This window comes from Vicugna pacos, chromosome 15 (assembly GCF_048564905.1).
Source record: "Vicugna pacos chromosome 15, VicPac4, whole genome shotgun sequence".
Classification (NCBI taxonomy): domain Eukaryota; kingdom Metazoa; phylum Chordata; class Mammalia; order Artiodactyla; family Camelidae; genus Vicugna; species Vicugna pacos.
This window is the reverse complement of record NC_133001.1, coordinates 54,102,857-54,108,856: the sequence shown is the minus strand read 5'-3', so window position 1 is coordinate 54,108,856 and position 6,000 is coordinate 54,102,857. Positions and strand designations below refer to the sequence as shown.

Below are 6,000 nucleotides of genomic sequence, written 5' to 3'. Positions count from 1 at the left end.
CCTAGAAGTACAAGATAAATGAAATGAAGTTTTGCACGTGGAAGTGGGCATTGTTGGCATTGTGGCTTGTGAGTTACTGTGAAGCAGAGAAAGGAGGGAGGTGCAGAAAGTTCTCACACCAGATGTGGGTGGGCGTGGCTCGTGACACATGCAGTGATTGGAGGTGGCCGGTGGATGTGTGCAGTGTGTGTGTTCTGCGTATTGCTAAGGAGCTCAGTCAGCCGGGCACCGTGTTTTCTGCGTTCACCTTAGTGTTCCTTGCAGAGGAAAGCACGCCTTAAGGACACACAAAATTCACAAAGTGTTCAAGTTGTTCTGTGATATATCAGTCTGTTGGTACAAATCTGTGATTTAAAAACAAATGTCAGCAGAACTGACTGTATATGGGGACAACATAACAGAATACACAAACTCTTACATTTCGAAATTCCATACCATAGCCTTTCCACTCAGCTCTCTGGTTAGCTCAGGGTCCCTGCCAGGGACTGAATGTTTGTGTCCTCCCCAAATTCATATGTTGAAACCTCACCTCTGATGTGATGGTATTAGGAGGTGGGACCTTTGGGAGGTGACCAGGTCATGAAGGTGGAGCCTTCAGGATGGGATTAGAGCTCTTTTAAAAGAGCCCCCAGAGAGCTCCCTAGCCCCTTCTGCCACTCGAGGACACGATGAGAAGATGGCCCGTCTATGAGCCAAGAAACAGGCTCTCATCAGATCAGATCGGCTGGCGCCCTGGTCTTGGATTCCTAGCCTCCAGAACTGTGGGAAACAAATCTGGGTTGTTTGAGCCACCCGTCTATGGTGTTTTTGTTACAGCAGCCTGAGTGGACTAAGACTGTCCCTCAGTCTAAATCAGAAGGAGGGACTGGCTCACCTCTGTGATTTTTGAGTCTCTCAGGCTGAATGAAAGTGTGACCCTCTAATCTCTTAGAGGATAATAATTAGAGTTTTTATTTTTTTTTTAATTCTTCATGTATCCCTGCTTTTCCCTTTGGTTGCTGTAGTATCTTTTCTCCTGGATGTTCTTTTCATGCTTCAGTCCTTCTTCAGATGCCAGGTGACCACTGGATATGTGTGTTTAAGAAAGAGGAAGTCGACTTTGTGTCTGTCGGTGGAGCTTGTGGACTATCAGGTGTTGCTATTTGGGTGCTCAGGACAGCATGAGCTGGCGTTCTGGAGGCCTCTAAATGCCAGGCTGTGTCTATGTGAGTGGTCCTAGCTCTCCTTGGTTGATTCCATTTAATTGATGTGTTTTGCCAGGGGCACACGCCTGAGTCCTGGAGCTCCACGTGGGCCCTGGGGTGGGTGGTGAAGGGGCCAAGTACTCTGTATCTATTATTTCAAAGAAGTCCCCTGTTTCCACCTAACACATGCCAGAGGCCCGAGTCTAGGTTTCTGTAGGGCCAACCAGCTTCCTGTAGGTCCTTCACCTGCATCAGCCATAAGTCCGTCCTCTAGTCCGGCTTCTGGAGGTTCATTAAACCTAAAGAAAAACAGAAGTGCTTAGGTCTCTTTAGAGGGGTCAGGTCCATCACACAGCAGAAGAGATGCTTCGACTAGGTTTTGAAGGATGAGTAGGAGTTCATGTCATGAATGAGGGGTAAGGGCTTCCCAGGCAGAGACAATACACATCATGCACAAAGCACTGGAGGTCTGAGCAGTCAGCGTCCGGCAGCCGAGGCAGTACCAGCCCCCCACCGTTTGTACAAGTAAAGCAGGTCTAAAGTGATCTGAAAAACTCGCAGGGGAACTTTTTGCAGAAGCCAAGACCTGTTTATGCGTTGATGGTGGGTATCATGGTCTCCAGGACACTTTGTTGAACCGGGAGAGACTTTTTGCTCCTTGAAGGTCATCACTTCTAGCCTTTGTGGTGACCAGGAAAATAAAGCCAGCACGCCACAGTCTCAAATGCTTGTGTTGGCTGCTGGCATGGTGACTCTGTCCATGCTTGTCATGTGTAAGGTGGAAGGGACTTGGCCAGGGGAGGACGGCGCTTGATAAGGATCAGAAGAGAGGGGTTTATGGCAAGGAGATACCCTGGCACTGAGGTTAGACTTGCAGATGTAAATTCAAAAGGAAGGCTCACACCATAAACACCCATCAGCGTGGACACTGGGGTGAGCTCTCTCCTTCTTGGGCGTCTCAGTGTAATTTTTACATCAAAACCTTGTGTAGACAGCAATGGGAAAGCACAGTTCAAAGGTGTTGTAATTTTCTCCTCATGATGATGACAATTTATGTCAATTTAAAATTAGCAAATTATAGAAAAGATTAAAGAAGGATTTAAAAAAATCTTGAATTCTTTTACTCAGAGGCAACCACTGTAGACATTTTGTTTCAATCTCTTTTAAGCATTTTATTTATTTATTTATAGATTGAAGGCTTAGTCATGATAATAATTGTTACTTTTAGCATGGCCACTATAATGGATATTTATAATATATATACCATCCCCTGTTCTAAGCAGCCTCTGCATATTCATTCATGGAATCCACACACCAACCCTAAAAAACAGGTACTTGATCCCCTTTTTCAGACTTGGGAAACTGAGGCACATAAAGGTTAAGTCAGTTGCTCAGAGTCTAATCCAGTAAATCAGGATTCAAACCCAAGCCTGGGCCAGAGCCCATCCTCTTAAAAACTCTGCTGTTTTCTCTCTATATATAATAGAGTATCATATACATTATATTACATATATGTATATGCATGTGTTTGTAATTCTATAACAATTTAAAATCTTTTTCTTGCTGCCTGTTAAGTCCTAAGTATATCTGTATCATTTAAAAACTTGATGCACATAGCTTCCTTGCCTGGGATATTGGAGGCTGATTAAGCCTTCCTTTCCTGTTGGACATCTCTGTGGTGTCCACTTTCCCACCGTTCCAGATGTGCTCTGAGTGGCAGCAGGCAGTAGGCACTGCACCCACTGTCACCTCCTCTCCGGTCTCCACGGGTCCTTTGCAGACCCGATTTTCTCCCCACAGCCCACATGAGTGAAGCCACAGTGCCAGGCTTTACTTTGACTCCCAGAGCCTTGCTAAAGCAGAGCCACCAGGGGGCGCCACCCTGCCCATCTGTGAAGGTGTGGGGACAGGTGGGGTCTCCACTGGTCCTTGCCAGGGAGCTGTGACTCAGCAGGGGAAGGAACAGGTCCAGAACGCGGGGCTCTCCCACCCTGTAGTGCTTGGTGCATTTTGGGGACTGGGCCTTGAAACAAGAAGAATCTTTGTTGACTATTGCGCCAACAAGAATGATCTAGCTCTTTGGCCTTTGTCACAAAAGGTAGGTGACGTGGAACCCCCCTGGGTCCTATCCAAGTCATCTTGGCAGGCAAATAGAAGACCCCGGAAAGAAGATAAAAATCAAAGTGAAAGGGACTTAGCACACATGAGGGGGCCTCCCATTATTTCTTTTCTTTCCTTTTTCAGTCAGGACTTGAGCAGGATTCCTGGGTTTCCAGGCGTTACTTGCAACAGAATATGTCGGAAGCTCTGGACAAGTTTGATGACTTACTTACAAGAAGGTTAAGAATGAGCCTCTGCAACCCTCAGGGGAGTGCTCCTTGCTGGGGTGTGTTCCTTTCTATTCACGGAGGCGGTTATTTGAAGGGGCACGTGCTTCCCTGGGTCAGCGCCACCTGTGCGCTCTGCCCTCCGGTGACACACCGGGCTGCCCGGTCCCCGTGGCGAAGCCCGTGCTCTTCCCTGACCCTTTGTTTTCTGCGCAAGAGGACGTGGTTCCATGCCAAGTACAAAACTTGCATGTTTGAAAAGGCTCGGTTTAACTGCCGGTGGTTAGACTGACAGACTGGTATGTACCTGCATAAAGAGCACTCTGACCCAGCAAAATACTTCAGTGCGAAGGAGGCGGAAAACTGTGGCATTTGCCATCTGACCCAGTGGGAGCCTGGGGCAGATGGAGCGCAACTTGGAAAGTCTGCTACTGGGATTTTTTTTTTTTTTTTTCCCTGATTGTTGTTGTAGCCCTGGGAGCAGATACTGCCTTTGAAACCTTTCCCCTGGCTGGCTTGGCTGCCTCTGCCTCCCCAGGCAGGGGCTGGGGAACCAGGGTGTCAGGTCGACCGAGCAGTTGGCACTGTTCTCTGGGGCATTAAGGGCTCCCCGCACGATCAAAGGCACAGCCCCGGAGGCGGGAGCCCCGGCCAGCGCTCCCCCTCTGCTGGGCTCAGCCTGCTCCTGGCCGGTTGATTCCTGGGCTGCCTGAAATCCTGAAATGACCGGCTTCTCATAAGGTACGGTGTGTTCGACTTCAGGAGCGGCACCTGCTCTGGGGGTTGGAGAGGTTGGTCCTGGCTATTTTGCTTATTATAAAGATGGCATTGGCCTGGATTAAGCAAAATAATGCAGAGCTTTTTTTTTTTTTTTTTTGCCTTTTCACTTAAGCCCAGGGGAGCAGTAAGTTGAGTGAATCCACTTAATGAATTTGTTTCCTAATTTTTGCTGTTGGAAAAAGGGGTGGGAAATAATTAGCTTTGCACAAGTTTGACACAAAAGCAGCAGCGAGTCTAATTATAAATGATACGCTAAGAAGATGTACAGCACTTTGGATCCTGCCTGATGGGTTCTGGAGGGAAGTTTTTGAATAGTTTCTTCTTCCCTGAAATTCTTGCCTGGCTTTATTCTGAAGGTGCTTCTCTCCCGTTCAGTTCTCCCTGCAGCCGGGGGTGGGGACATTGCTGCTTGTTCCGTGGTTCCATTTGAGAGAGCTTAATGATGGTCTCAGAGGAAGTGCCACCTGACCTTCTGTGGACAGATGTCTGGGTGGTGGCTGTGGGCAGGACAGTCCCTGTTGGAGAGACCAGCAGATTAGACAAAAGTCAAGCCCTCAGCTCTGCCTTTCTTCCTTCACCAACACCTGTGGAGTTTATGAGTTCCTCCAAGGAAAATCGGAGAAATCTACATTAGAATGCTGTTTCCTGCCAGGGGGACCGTCAAAGAGTTTATAGGAGAGCGTCCTGCAGTCTGAATGTGTTTATGGCCATATCATATATTCAGGGCTGACTCCTCCTCCACCAGCAGAGCCTCATTCCCATCGCTCTTACAGGAGGGTCCACCATGCTGCGGGGAATTACAGAAGGAACTTGGAAGGTTGGAGGTCCTCAGAGGCATTTGCTTTGTTTCCAAAACTTTGGGCTCATCAGAAATAAGTCACCATACTTGTGTGTTGGCCGAAAGATTCTTCAGTTTTGCTGTAGGGACGTTGGAGGAGGAAGGGACGGGGACTAGTGGCAACGCAGATCCGAGCTGGAGTTTGGGGTGTTCTGTTCAGACTCTGGGTGGGGGCTATGCTGGTTACCTTCTGGGAGGCTCTGAGGTCCGCAGGGATTCTGGGGGAAAGCTGTCTTGTAGAAGGGGACAGATTGGAAAGGCTGAGGATCGCAGGTGTGTTTTGGATGTGATTCAGAATGGAGGCAGATAGCAAAGGGAGGGGAAGAGAGGCCGGGCGGGCTCCATGGACGGGTTTTCTCTCTCGTGGACTTGAACTCCAGCTTTGACTCCAGGCACGGCCACTTTCTTCTTTGCCATAGTCAGCTCTCCAGGCGAGGCTGAGAGGAGACAGAGGACAAAGACAAGTGGATCCCAGACCACGCGGGGCTCTGCATGAGGGAGGGCTCCTTGTGAGGGAGCAGACAGCAAGCAAGACCGTGCTGGAGGGGCTCCTCAGACCCCCCGCGGCCCCTGTCTTCTGCATTGGGATGGTGACACCACTGACTTCCTCCTCTTTCTAAAGCCCCACCTCCCGCCTCCTTCAGCCTCCACATAGAGCCAGTCTCTGTGCAGTATATTGAGTAGCAGTACATTGCAATATTCTTCTATATTTCTCCTTAGAAAGCCTAATTAATCTCTCACTATAGTCTGATCCTGGCTGCTTGAGGTCCTTGCCAGGCTCTACAGGGTTAAATATGACCACACTAGCAGGGCTTAGTCTAGACTGGCCCTCGCTGCCCTCCTACCCCGGTGCTCCAGTATCTGCAAGGAC

General features: G+C 49.0%; 1 protein-coding gene across 1 annotated transcript in view; it reads left to right on the top strand.

The window, feature by feature from the left end:
- Positions 1-4,115: 4,115 nt before the first annotated feature.
- GREB1 (growth regulating estrogen receptor binding 1) overlaps positions 4,116-6,000 on the top strand; it is a 79,339-nt gene continuing 77,454 nt past the window's right edge. The window contains exon 1 of the mRNA XM_072938202.1: positions 4,116-4,252. The gene's annotated coding sequence lies outside the window, so the exon portion shown is untranslated. The remainder of the gene's footprint in view (positions 4,253-6,000) is intronic.